Source organism: Micromys minutus (genome assembly GCF_963924665.1).
Source record: "Micromys minutus genome assembly, chromosome: 11".
NCBI classification, from domain to species: domain Eukaryota; kingdom Metazoa; phylum Chordata; class Mammalia; order Rodentia; family Muridae; genus Micromys; species Micromys minutus.
The window spans coordinates 268,326-283,513 of record NC_137980.1 but is presented as its reverse complement, the minus strand read 5'-3'; positions in this window follow the sequence as shown (position 1 = coordinate 283,513).

Sequence of the window (15,188 nt, the reverse complement as noted above, 5' to 3'; positions counted from 1 at the left end):
GTAAAAGGTTGGGAAAAAACCTTCCAAGCAAACAGTCCCAAGAAGCAAGCTGGAGTGACCATTCTAATATCGAATAAAGTAGATTTTCAACCAAAAGTTATCAAAAAAAGACATGTAAGGACACTGTTTACTCATTACAAGGAAAATTTGTCAGGAGGAACTCTCAATTTCTTAACACATATGCTCCAAATACAAGAGCAAAATTATTCATAAATGAAACTCTACTAAATCTCAAAAATTACATTGCACCCCACATAATAATAGTGAGAGAATTCAACACTCCACTCTCATCAATGGACAGATCAAGGAAGCAGAAACTGAACAAGAATGCAGTGAAACTAGCGAGGTTATGAACGAATTGAAATTAACAGACATCTACAGAACATTGCACACAAAAACAAAAGAATACACCTTCTTCTCAGCGCCTCATGGAACCTTCTCTATAATTGACCACATAATCAGTCACAGAACAAGCCTCAATAGATAAAAGAAGATTGAAATACTCCCATGCATCCTATCAGATCACCATGGACTAAGGCTGGTCTTTAATAACAACAAAGACAACAAAAAGCCTATATACACATGGAAACTGAACAATGCTTTATTAAACAATAGCATGGTCAAGAAGAATAAAGAAAGAAATTAAGGGTTTTCTAGAATTTAATGAAAATAAAAACACAACATACACAAACCTATGGAATGCAAGGAAAGCAGTACCAAGAGAAAAACTCATACCTTTGAGTGCTTCCAAATAGAAACTGGAGAGAGCATACACTAGCAACTTGACAGCATAGTTGAAAGCCCTAGAAGAAAAGAAAGCAGATACACCCAAAAGGAGTAGGGAGCAAGAAATAATCAAACTCAGAGCAGAAATTGACCAAATAGAAAAAAAAAGAACCATTCAAAGAATTAAGAAAGACAAGATCTGGTTCTTTGAAAAATTAAAATGATTAGTAAATGCTTAGCCAGAATAACTAGAGGGCAAAGAGAGAGTATCCAAATTAACAAAATCAGAAAGGAAGATGGAGAAAGAACAACTGAAACTGAGGAAATTCAAAAAATCACCAGAACCTACTACAAAAGCCTATACTCAATAACACTGGAAAATCTAGAGGAAATGGAAGAATTCCTAGACAGATACCAGATACTATAAAGTTAAACCAGGACTAGGTAAACCATCTAAATAATACCATAAAAACTAAAGAAATAGAAGCAGTCATCAAAAGCCTCCCAACTCCCCCCCCCAAAAAAAAAGCCCGAGTCCAGATAGGGTCAGTGGAGAATTTTATCAGACATGTGGAGAAAGAAATTAGGGAAAAGATACCCTTCACAATAGTCACAAACAATATGGAATACCTTGGTGTGACTCTAACTAAGCAAGTGAAGTACCTGTATGACAAGAATTTCAAGTCTCTAAAGAAGAAAATCGAGGAAGATCTCAGAAAATGGAAACATCTCCCATGCTCATGGATTGGATGGATCAACGTTGTAAAAATGGCCATCTTACCAAAAGAAATCTACAGATTCAATGCAATCCCCATCAATATTTTAACCCAATTCTTCATAAAATTGGAAAGAGCAGTGTGCAATTTCATTTGGAATAACAAAAGACCTAAAATAGCAAAACCCATCCTTAACAACAAGAAACAACTGGAGGAATCACCATCCCTGACCTCAAGCTATATTACAAGGCAATTGTGCTAAAAACTGCATGGTACTGGTACAGAGATAGGCAAGTAGATCAATGGAATAGAATAGAAGATCAAGAAATGAGCCCTCACATATATGGTCACTTGATTTTTGACAAAGGAGCTGTAAATATTCAATGGAAAAAGGACAGCCTCTTCAACAAATGGTGTTGGTTCAACCAGCACTCAGCATGCAGAAGAATGAAAATAGACCCTTTCTGATTTCTGAAATAGACCCTTTCTGATAGCCTTACATAAGGAACTACAGGTTATTACAAAATGCTGAGTTACGAGAAATTGTCTTCTTAGTTGGTTAATATGATTCTTTATTGTCATCTATTAAATTTTAATGACTTTAAATATTACACAATTACACTTTTGAGTACATAGTGAATTTAAACAAAAAATCCCCAATATATAATAAGCCTTTTCCAGGGATAAGCATCCTTATTGGTATCCAATACAAAGTGGTCAGGTTTAAAACCATATATATACACAAATAACGAAAGTGGACTTAGCATGTTATATTTATGTATTTATGCATATGTATGTAACAATAATAAAGAAAAAGAGTATCAGTTTGATGCTTGGTGAGGTATGGAGATGAGGTACCTGAGAGGGACTGGAGGTAGGAAAAAAAAGAGCAAAGTGATATTATTCTATTTTAATTTTAAAATTTTAAATTTAAATTTAGAAGGTAATTCTTTTTAGCTTGCTAAAAGGTTATTGTAATTTACATCCTCATATACAATATGTTAATGTGCACATTTTCTACCTTCTGAGTACTTTATTAATTTTGTTTTTGTTGTTGTTGTTGTTACTGAAAAATGTATAGCACATATACCTATGGCTCTCCCACCCCTAATTTGCCTTCATGTATCAGCAGTCTTATAATACAGAGGAGCTGGGAAGCAGTGTCTTCATCAGAAATAAGTATGACAGGTATGAAAAATCTGGGAGACTGTTGGGAAGACAGCTTGTTCACTGAAATAGCAGCCAGTCTAGCTTATATATAGCTTTAGTCAAGGGAAAAGGGCAGCAAACAGACAAAACAGGAAGTGTGGCAGAAGGGTCGGGGGTCTTTTAAACTGATTAGTTAGATTAGCAAACTGCTGGTTGTGTGATTATGAAGCCAGTTGTCTGATGAGGAAGCAGAAACCCAATTGGCTTTATCAATGACTTAGCCTTTGTCTTTATGAAGTTGAGTAGGCAAAAGCATGATTTGGATAAGGAGCAGCCCCACTCTTGCCATGATCTCTGAGAGATGTACCTGGTATGAGCATTTCTCTACCATCCCTTATCTGGCTTGGGACACACATACACCTGGTAAATAATTATTGTATTGGTTTACATTTTCCTCCAGAAGTTTAAAACTTCAGAAGATGTTGTATGCTGTTTCTTTAAGTGATCTGTTTATAATTCTTGTTATTCTTCCTCTCTCTGTACTACTTCTCTGTACTCCTCTTGCCTCAGAAACACTTCTCAGCATGTGCTTTCCTATGTGAGGTGAGATGATTGAACAGCAAAATTCTACCTTTGCCTGAATTAATAGAGCCCTTCCTCAATTTATTTGTTCAAAGGCTGAGGAGATATCATTCCATTTCTCTGGGAAGTCAAATGCCTCCATTAAAAAAAAATGGGGGTGGGGAGAAGAAAAGGAGAAAAAGGCACTTCTCTACCTCAAATAATCCTTTTTGCTATTCTCAAGCCCTGATGCTTTGGTACAATTTATGTGGGATTTATATTCTAACCACCAAAGAGTATAGCATAAAACCCACCTGCAGAGATCCTGCAATCTGGAGTGCCAGTGTTCAACAACCATCCACTTAGTGTCCTGCTGCTCTTCTGAAGAGTATGGATCTGTCTGATAGCCTCACTTAAGGGAATAGAGCCAACGTGTGGCATCCCAAATGACAGGGCTTCCACCTTACCCTGCACTAGGCTTTTGTCCTGCCTTTTTGAACACTTCTACAGTGCTAGACTTTCCTTCCCCTGTGTGCACCTTACCTTTCATATTTCATAAGAGGGCTTTCACATATTGCTGATACTAATGAGCTTCAAACTGACTTGGGAAAAGAAAAGAAAAAATAGAAAAGAAACTTCATCTTTTTAATCCCATATACATCTAGCAGGCTTTTATATGCAGAAAGTAGTTAGTTATAAACCCACAAGAAGACTGATGAGGGTCAGGATGCAGCTGTCTGTTTTCATTAACATGCCTCCTTGATCATATTCTGATGATTTTTGAGGGCCAGGTGACTGTTCATTGAAGTAAAATGCACTTTGGTCTATAAACATTCTTCTGCTTGTTAGCCTGAAGAACAGAATGTTATCCTTGACTGCAGCCCCAGACAATCCCACGATCATCTACCCCACCCTCCCCAGCCTCATTGGCTTCTCCAAAAGGTCTCTGCTGGCACATTTAGCTCAGCAGTTACTGTCTTTCTCTTCTCTCTTACCATGTCTGGTGGCATTTACCCATTGCCCCTATTTAAAAATTAAAAAAAAAACAAGCCCTAAAGAGAATTCCATGAACAGGGTACCATTATGATTGTGCTTGCATATTTCAACCCACACAGGAACTAGCTTGAAATGTCAGATGATAGTTGGATTTGAACAGATTTTAATTTGTCTATAGGCAGATCTTAAATCTTCAGTCATATTCTACCACGAATAGTTTTTACTTAGCATATGTCTTTGTTTTTAACCAAATATGTAATTTTTCTGTCTTTTAAAATTATTTTATTTATACATTCACATGCATGTTTTATCAAACCCACTGCATTTTCTCCCTGCACTTCCAGAGATTCAAAGATAATTTGTATGTTTAATACTTTCACTTATGCATACAATACCAATAAATCACATATTTGATGAATGTGACTTGACAAGTTTGTTACAGAATGCAGTTGTACAATCATCATTCTGGTCCAGACTTAGAAGTGTCCTGTTGGGAGATCCAGGGACACAGGCCTGGTGAGAAGGCATTCCGACAAGATGGGGTGCACAGAAATCTCTGCAGAGAGATCTCTGTCGATCCCCCTGAGACTGAGGACTTTGAGTGTACAATGGGCATTCAGACCATCTGACACCAGGAACAGCAGAGATCCAGGGACACAGGCCAGGTACAAGGGAAAGGAAAGACCCAATCATTGACAACAAGACCACGTATAATCACAGACAACAAGATGGCAAGAGGAAAGTGAAAGAACTTACCCCAGGGAAACAAAGACAATCTGGCAAAACCAGAACCCAGCGCTCCCATCACAGCAAACAGCAGAATGCCAAACACTCCAGAAAAGGAAGACTCAAACCTGAAATCCTCAAGATGATGATAGAGATCCTTAAACAAGAACAAGAGGAAAAAGATACAGACTTAGAAGCTTTTAAAAAGGAAACAAGAAAAACACTCAAAGAACTAAAGGAAAACAGAACCAAAGAGATGAAAGAATAGAAGAAGGAATTTAAAACGAAATGGACACAATAAAGAAAACACTAAAAGACAAAACCCTAGAGGTAGAAAACCTAAAAAGAAATCAGGAGTCACAGATGCAAGCATTTCCAACAGACTACAAGAGATGGAAGAGAGAATCTCAGGGGCCGAAGACAACATCGAAAACATAGACAAAACAGTCAGAGAATAAGCAAAAACCAAAAACCTCCTACCCAAATGTCCAGGAGATCCAAGACACAATGAGAAGACCAAACCTAAGGATAATAGCAATAGAAGTGGATGAAGAATATCAACTAAGAGGCACAATAAATATCTTCAAACAAATTGTACAAGAAAACTTCCCTACCTTTAAGAATGAGATGACCATGAGCATAAAAGAAGCCTACAGAACTCCAAATAGGTTGGACCAGAAAAGAAATTCCTCCTGACACATAATAGTCAAAACGTGAAGTCCCCAAAGCAAATAAAAAATATTAAAAGCAGTAAGGGTAAAAGGCCATGTATCATATAAAAACAGACCAATCAGAATCACACCTGGCTTCTCAACAGAGACTATGAAAGCTACAAGAGGCTGGACAGACATCATGCAGACCCTAAGAGAGCACAGGTGCCAGCCAAAGCTGCTATACGCAGCAAAACTCTCAATCACCATAGATGGAGAGAATAAGATCTTCCAAGACAAAACTAAATTTACACAATATCTGAAAACAAACCCAGCACTACAATGAATTATAGGTGGAAAACCCAATACAATGAGGGAAACTACAACCTAATAAAAACAAGAAAACTCCTAAGCATGAAAACCAAAAGAAGAAAGACATACAGGCATAATTCAACCTTCAAAAGAAAAAAATAGCAGTAAACAGTAACCACTATTCTTTGATATCTGTTAACATAAATGGATTCAATTCCCCCCCCAAAAAATGATATAGGCTATCAGACTTGATACATAAACAAAACCCAGCATTTTGGTGCATACAGGAATCTCATCTCAGAGACAAAGACAGACACTATCTCAGAGTAAAAGGTTGAAAAAAATCCTTTCAAGCAAACGGTTCCAAGAAGCAAGCTGGATTGGCCATTCTAATATTAAATAAAATAGGTTTTCAATCAAAAGTTATCAAAAAAGATAAGGAAGGACACTTCTTACTCATTACAGGGGAAATATGACAGGAGGAACTCTCAATCATTAACATATATGCTTCAAATACAAAAGCACCCATATTCATAAAAGAAACCCTACTAAAGCTCAAAAACTACATTGCACAACACAATAATAGTGAGAGAACTCAATACCCCACTCTCCCCAATGGACAGATCATGGAAACAAAAACTGAACAAGGACACTGTAAAACTAGCAGAGGTTATAAACCAACTGGAATTAACAGATAACTACAGAACATATCATCATTTTTTAACAACTTTATTTCAAAAAAAACAAAAGATAAATGTAGAAATTTTAAGCATTTTTGCATAAAAGTATATGAATACATTTTTGTCAGTGAGTCTAGTCTTGAATCCTTTATATATACATTTGTGGCTGACTCAAGATACAAAACAAACTGTCTTAAGTTACAACCTGCTTTTTCATGTACTCTATGCCCATTGTAACTGGTAAGATCTTAAGAACATATCATCTTAAAACAAAAAATATACCTTCTTCTCAGCACCTCACAGCACCTTCTCCAAAATTGACCATATAATTTGTCTCAAAACGAGCATCAATAGACATAAGAAGATTGAAATACTCCCATGCATCCTTTCAGATCACCATGGTCTTAGGCTGGTCTTTAATAACAAAAAAGACAATAAAAATCCCATATACACATGGAAACTACACAATGCTCCATTAAGCTAAAAACTGCATGGTACTGGTACAGAAGTTGGCACGTAGATCCATGAAATAGAATAGAAGATCCAGGAATGAGCCCTCACATATATGGTCACCCGATTTTTGACAAAGGAGCTGTAAACATTCCATGAAAAAAGGACAGCCTCTTCAACAAATGTTGTTGGTCCAACTGGCACTCAGCATGCAGAAGAATGAAAATAGACCTGTTCTTATTTCCTTGTACAAAGCTCAAGTGCAAGTGGATCAAATATCTCCACATTAAACCAGGTACTCTGACACTATTAGATGAGAAAGTAGGGAAAACCTTAGAACTCATAGGCACAGGAGAAAATTTCCTGAACAGAACACCAAATGCTTGTGTTCTAAGGTCAAAGATTCACTAATGGAACTTAATGAAATTGCAAAGTTTCTGTAATGCTATGGACACTGTCAAGAAAACAAAACGGCAGCCAACAGAGTCAGAGAAGATCTTTACCAACCCCACATCAGATAGAGGCCTAATATCAAAGATATACAAAGAACTCAAGAAGTTAGACACCAGAGAATCAAACAACCCTATTAAAATGGGGTACAGAGCTTAAACAAAAAGTTCTCAATTGAGGAGTATTGAATGGCTGAGAATCATCTAAAGACATGCTCGACATAATTAGCCATCAGGGAAACACAAATCAAAACAACCCTGAGATTCCTCCTCACACCAGTCAGATTGGCCAAGATCAAAACTTCAGATGACAGCAGATGTTGGTGAGGATGTGGAGAAAGAGGAACACTTCTCCATTTTTGGTGGGGTTGTAAACTGGTACAACCAGTCTGGTAATCAGTCTGGTGATTCCTCTGAAAATTGGACATAGTACTACCTGAAGACCCAGTTATTCGACTTCTGGGCATAAACCCCAGAGACGCTCCAACATACCACAAAGACACATATACCACAATGTTCATAGCAGCTCTATTTATAATAGCCAGAAGCTGGAAAGAACCCAGATGTTTTTCAGTAGAATAATGGGTAGAAAAATTGTGGTACATTTACACAATGGAGTACTATTCAGCTATCAGAAAAAATTACCTTATGAAATTCTTAAGAAAATGGATGCATCTAGAAAATATCATCCTGAGTGAGATAACCCAGTCACAAAAGAACAGACATAATATGCAGTCACTGATAGTGGGATGCTAACCCCAGAGGGCTCGGACTGCCCCAGAAACAACTCACAGACTTTGAAGTTCAAGAAAAAAAAAAAAAAAAAAGAAAGGAAGAAAAGAAAAAAACATTATGTTTACTCCTTATACACCAAGAAATCTTTGACTAATTCCGGGTTACATCCTGTTTTACATGTACTTTATGCTCATTGTAACTAGTAAGATCTTAATGCACACTATCAAATCTTATTTAAAAAAAAAAAGCCAAGCAATGACAAAATGTATTTGTATACTTTTATGCAAAAATGCTTAAAATTTCTACATTTACCTTTGTTTTTTAAAAATAAAGTTCTTTAACTACAAAAAAAGAAGTGTCCTGTTGTCTCAATTGTCTTCCTTTCTGTCAGTGTGAGTATTCAGGTCAGGGAGGTCCAGTGAGTGTGCTTTGGGACTGAGGACAGGAAGTATTAGCCATATTAAAGTCAGAGAAACAGAATCCAATAGATGTGCATTCACTCCATTCTTTTAACCTCAGACTTTATTATAAATATTATGCTTGAGGGGGTAATATGACCTAGGCAGTGCTTCATTTGAGTCTGTATAATAATTCATCATTTCTAAGTTTTTCTTTGATGTTTGGAACTAAAACATGCAATTGAATCATATCTGTGGTCATGCAGATCTCAAATACATGTGAGTCAGACGTTTCCAGGATCTAAGTAATCTCTTGTAAATTAAAATGAACTATGTCCTGTAACAATGCAGAGAGCACAAAGAAAATAATTTTTAAAATCTTGTTTAGCTGAAACACATTGGTGATTATGATTCCTATAAAATTTAGAGATGAGCGATGCTGCTGAAAACAGTGAGTTTTGGTTTTTGTTCTGTTTTTTTGTTTGTTTGTTTTGTTTTGTTTTTTGACCCAAGGAAAGAATGCTAGATGTCTGGATACATTCCTCACTGAAATTGGCTAGAAATCTCCCAAGGTACTCTGTACTTGACCTTATCTAATAAGCCTCCAGTATAAATGCCACATTCAAGAATGTGCTAAGCATTCTAATAGTTATAAAAACCATTAATATCAAATAAAAAATGGCACTTGTCTTTAGGTTTGTTATTTGTACAAGATTACTTATAAAACAAAACCAAACAACAACAACAAAAGCAATGCAAAACAAAGCAAAAAATCTCTCCTCATTTTCATGATCATTGTGTCTGGCATTTCACAAAGACCCAACACATAAATTTTCAAACTTTTTTTCAAAGATCTTTTCAAATATCTTTCTTTGTGAGGTGCTGAATTGGATTCCTCATTTAATTCACCCTAAGTATTGAAATGATACAGTAAAAAGGAACAAATAAAGACATAACTTTTTCCTCCGAAAAGTAGACATAGTACCACCTGAGGACTCAGCTATACCACTCCTGGGCATATACCCAAAAGACACTCCTATATATAACAAGGACACATGCTCCACTATATTCACAGCAGCCTTGTTTATAATAGCCAGAAGCTGGAAAGAACCCAGATGTCCTTCAACAGAAGAATAGATATAGAATATGTGGTACATTTACACAATGGAGTACTACTCAGCTATTTAAAAACAATGACTTCATGAAATTCTTAGGCAAATAGGTAGAACTAAAAATATATATATATTTTCCTGAGTGACATAACCCAATCACAAAAGAACACAGATGGCAAGTACTCACTAATAAGTGGATATTAGCCCAAAAGCTCGGATTATCCAATATACAATTCACAGACCACATGAAGCTCAAGAAGATTGAAGATCAAAATGAGTATGTATGCTTCAGTCCTTCTTAGAAGGGAAAACAAAAAAAAAAATATTCACGGGAGAAAATATGGAAACAAAGATTGGAGCAGAGACTGAAGGAAAAGCTATCCAGAGACTGCCGCACCTAGAGATTCAGCCCATATACAGCCACCAAATCCAGACAATATTGCAGATGCCAAGAACTGCATGCTGATAGGAGCCTGCTATAGATGCTTCCTGAGAAGCTCTTCCAGAACCTGACAAATACAGAGATGGATGCTTGCAGCCAACCACTGAACTCAGAACTCCTACAATGGAGGAGTTAGAGAAAGGACTGAAGAAGCTGAAGGTATTTGCAGCTCCATAAGAACAACAATACCAATCAATCAGAGCTCCCAGGAACTACATTACTATCCAAAGAGTACACATGGATGGACCCATGGCTCCAGCTGCATATGTAGCAGAGGACAGACCTTGTTAGGTATCAATGGGAAGAGAAGCCCTTGGTTCTGCCAAGGCTCAATGCCCCAGGGTAGAGGAATGTCAGGGTGGGGAAACAGGAGGGGTTGGGTGGGTGGATGGGGAAAGAAGATAAGATTTGAAACATAAATAAAAAATCCAGTGAAAAAGAGAAAAAAATAACCCCTCTACCCAAAAATGACACAAGTTCTTATTTTAACTCTACACCTTTCCCACCTTGTAACTTTGGACAACCACCTTGCCACTTCAAACTTTTCTTTCTTAGTAATTGAATTGGAAACTTCTCAGAGATGTTTCCAAGAAGCATGTGTTTAATACATAGTAGATCTTATAAATAAAACAAGTTGCCTAGGACTCAGAGCATATCAAATTCACAAAACCTAAAAATTTGAAAGATCCAGTTGGATTTGGGGAGCTACAGGAAATAATCTTTCAGTATTTTATTTAGTTGTTTGTTTATGTGTATGAGGTTAAACACATTAATGGGATTGCATGTGCATGTGTGTACTTATGCATGGAAGTCCACTTTGAATGAAGTTTCTCAGGGATCATCATCTTTGTTTTTTTAGATAGAGTCTCTCTCACTATGACCAGGAACTTGCTAGTTTGGCAAGACTAGCTTATCAGCCAGCCCCAAGAATCTTTCTGGATCTGACTCTTCACTGCTAGGATTACAAGTAGTGACTGCTGTACCCAGAAAATGAGTTCAGGACTGGGGATGGGGGATGATGAGCTATCAGGACCCAAGCTGGCCTTTACTGTCTGTTAGACTTGGAAATTCCACTAAGTTGCTAATGAGCCTGTCTCTTATCTCCTTTGTTTTTATAAAGAAGCAATTATGGTGACATTTTCTGTTTCTGTGCTGCTTTGAGAAATTAAATAAGTATATATACCTCTAACATTGCCTACCAAACCACATGCTTCACTTTAACTATAGGCACAAGATTCCTTCCCCATTGTGACTTTGAATTTTCTAAGTCTGAAGCTTATAGTAAAAACATTTTAAACAGGTTTCATTACATACCTTGTACAAAAAAGTAATTGCAGCTGTGATTTACAAAGAATAGGCCTGTAAGTATCAGAGAGGAGGCCCTTCCTAGGTACAGATCTCTCTCACAATCCAAGAAATGTCAGAGTTAATTATCATAACCTACCTGGTGGTTCAAATACAATTTAAATGGTCTGGATATTTATAAATCCTTGGTTTTTAATTTGTCTTGAAAAAGTGCCATCTCAGTTTGAAATAACCTCCCAAGCTTTGTGACTCATATAATCAGAAATCTGACCTTTCAGCAGAGGGGACAACATCTAAGTAGTTTCCTTGACAACAAAAGGTGATCATGATGCTGTGTGCTCTGGTGCTTCAGCTATAAATAATCCATCTCTGGCCAGAGAATAGAATGTGATCTTGGAGAGAAATAAACAGGGTTGGCTACACGGAAAGTCTGTGTGCCAAAAGATCATTTTCATCACCAATTTTTAGAGTCACCCCCAGAGGTACTTATCTTACAATTAACCAATAAACTAGGGTGAGGGAACAAATTCAATTTCTAGGAAAGCCAATTTATATGGATAAAAATATGCCTTCAAACCATTGTGTAGATGCTTGCTGTTGTGTCCCTTTGAATATTCATCCTCTGCCCCCCCTCCCCAAACCTTTAACATGGAACAAAAGGAAGTAAACAATGTACTTTGGTTATTTGGCCATGATTTACAGTGTCAGCCTGTTCAGTAGCAGGAAAGAAAAAGTAATAAAGAATGCCTCTTAAAACATTGCAGATTATTAAAAAGGGGGGAAAGAATAAAGAAAGAAAAATAAAAAATGTTTGGGTTGAAAGTCACAAAATACAATCTGCTTTTTTTTTTTTTTTTTTTAATAGCCGTACTACTGGGTAGGGTTTAAGATTTATGGCTGTGATTATCCTTTGCTTGCTGACGTAAATTAGTCTTCTGGGAAGTCCAAGTTATTTCTCAATAAGCTTTAATAGCCTCTGAGTCAGAGTGGGTGCTGATGATAATGAGTCTTGTAGGATTTATAGGAAGGTGACCTAGAAATTAAGGCCCATGATCACCCAATATCTTTTAAAAGAGCATATAAAAATATTTACTAAATGTGAGCCTTTGTGCTAGCAGAGTCTGTCTGCTCTTTAGTAAATACAACTCACCCAGGAAATTTTGTAAAGTAAGCTTCCAGCGCAGTGTGGTCTTTGTTACAATTTGTTCTTTGTATTATGGTGACAGCAACAGCATTTTCACAATTAGACCCAGATGATCTATGTCGGGTAATTTGGATTCTGTCCCCTCCCCCACCAAGGATCTTGTATTAGTCTTGAATTCCAGCTGTAAATGATTTTAGGGAAACTTCTCTAGAATAAAAGACATTAGGAGATATAATTAAACATATCATACTAACTGAGTCTCCATTCATCAAGCCAGCTGACAACAACAACAAAAATAATAAAATCCAATGAGACAGACATTTAAAATGTACTGAATATTAACCAATCTATGGAATGGCTGTTGCTTAATATGTGAGAATATCATTATGGCAATGGCTAAAATTGCCTACAGTTTTTGATATGCATTCTGGGGTAAGTATATGCAAAATAATGTTAAGTCTGAAGTTTTCTGTAAAGTATTTTATTAAAAATCATATGGTGTGTGGAAGAAACCAGTGACAAGAATCTAAGGGTTCCTGATACTTTTTCTGCTCTTGTATATACTTAAAGTATTTATCTTTTCAAAATGTCTCCTCCAAACAAGATACCAAAGTTAAACCAAAACGAGATAAACTATCTAAATAATCGCATAACACCTAAAGAAATAGAAGCAGTCATCAAAAGCCTCCCAACCAAAAAAGCCCAGGTCCAGATGGGTTCAGTGCAGAGTTTTAACAGACATTTATTGACAACATAATACCAATACTCTCCAAACTATTCCACAAAATAGAACGCAATGGAACACTACTTAACTCATTTTTTGAGGCTACAATAACCCTTGTTCCTAAACCACACAAAGAACCTACAAAGAAAGAGAACTTCAGACCAATCTCACTTATGAACATTGATGCAAAAATGCTCAACAAAATCCTTCAAAACCGATTCCAAGAACACATCAAAATGATCATTTACCATGATCAAGTGGGCTTCATCCCTGGGATGCAGGGAGAGTTTAATATAAGGAAATCCATCAATGTAATCCAGCATATAAACAAACTCAAAGAAAAAAATTACATGGTCATTTCACTAGATGCTGAAAAAGCATTTCACAAAATCCAACAACACTTCATGTTAAAAGTCTTGGAAATAACAGGAATCCAAGTACCATACCTAAACATAATAAAAGCAATAAATAGCAAACCAACAGCCAACATCAAATTTAACAGTGGGAAACTTGAAGCAATCCCACTAAACTAAGGGACTCGACAAGGCTGCCCACTCTCCCCCTACCTATTCAACATAGTACTGGAAGTCCTGGCTGGAGCAGTTAGACAGCAAAAGGAAAATAAAGGGATACAAATTGGAAAGTAAGAAGTAAAAACATCACGATTTGCAGATGACATGATAGTATACTTAATCAACCCCACAACTTCCACCAAGAACTCCTACAGATGAAAACCAAGTTCAGCAAAGTGGCAGGATATAAAATTAACTCAAACAAATCAATACCCTTTTTATATTCAAAGGACAAACATGTGGAGAAAGGAATTAGGGAAAAGATACCATTTACAATAGTCACAAAAACTATGAAATACGTTTGTGTGACACTAACTAAAGAAGTGAAGGACCTGTATGACAAGAACTTCAAACCGCTAAAGAAAGAAATCGAGGAAGATCTCAGAAAATGGAAAGATCTCCCATGCTCATGGATTAGAAGGATCAACATTTTGAAATGGCCATCTTACCAAAAGCAATCTACAGATTCAATGCAATCCCCATCAAAATTCCAACCCAGTTCTTCATTGAATTGGAAAGAGCAATATGCAATTTCATATGGAATAACAAAAGACCTAGAATAGCTAAATCCATCCTCAACAATAAAAAAATATCTGCGGGAATTACTATCCCTGACCTCAAGCTATATTACAAGGCAATTGTGCTGAAAACTGCATGGTACTGGTACCGAAATAGGCAAGTGGATCAGTGGAATAGAATAGAAGATCCAGAAATGAGCCCTCATGTATATGGTCACCTGATTTTTGACAAAGGAGCAGTAAACATTCAATGGAAAAAGGACAGTCTATTCAACAAATGGTGTTGGTCCAACTGGCACTCAGCATGCAGAAGAATGAAAATAAACCCTTTCTTTTCTCCTTGTACAGCTCAAGTGTAAGTGGATCAAAGATCTCTACATTAAACCAGATACACTGAAACTATTAGATGAGAAAGTAGGGAAATCCTTAGAACACACAGGCATAGGAGAAAATTTTCTGAACAAAACACAAATGGCTCATGCTCTAAGGTCAAAGATTGACAAATGGAACTTAATGAGATTGCAAAGTTTCTATAAGGCTAAAGACACTGTCAAGAAAACAAAACAGCAGCCAACAGAATGGGAAAAGGTCTTTACCAACTCCACATCAGATAGAGGCCTAATTTCATATGTATACAAAGAACTCAAAAAGCTAGACACAAGAGAATCAAACAACCCTATTAAAAATGGGGTACAGAGCTAAAAAACATTCTCAATTGAGGAATATGGAATGACTGAGAAACATCTAAGGAAGTGCTCAACATCATTAGTCATCAGGGTAATGCAAATCAAAACAACCCTGAGATTCTACCTTACACCAGTCA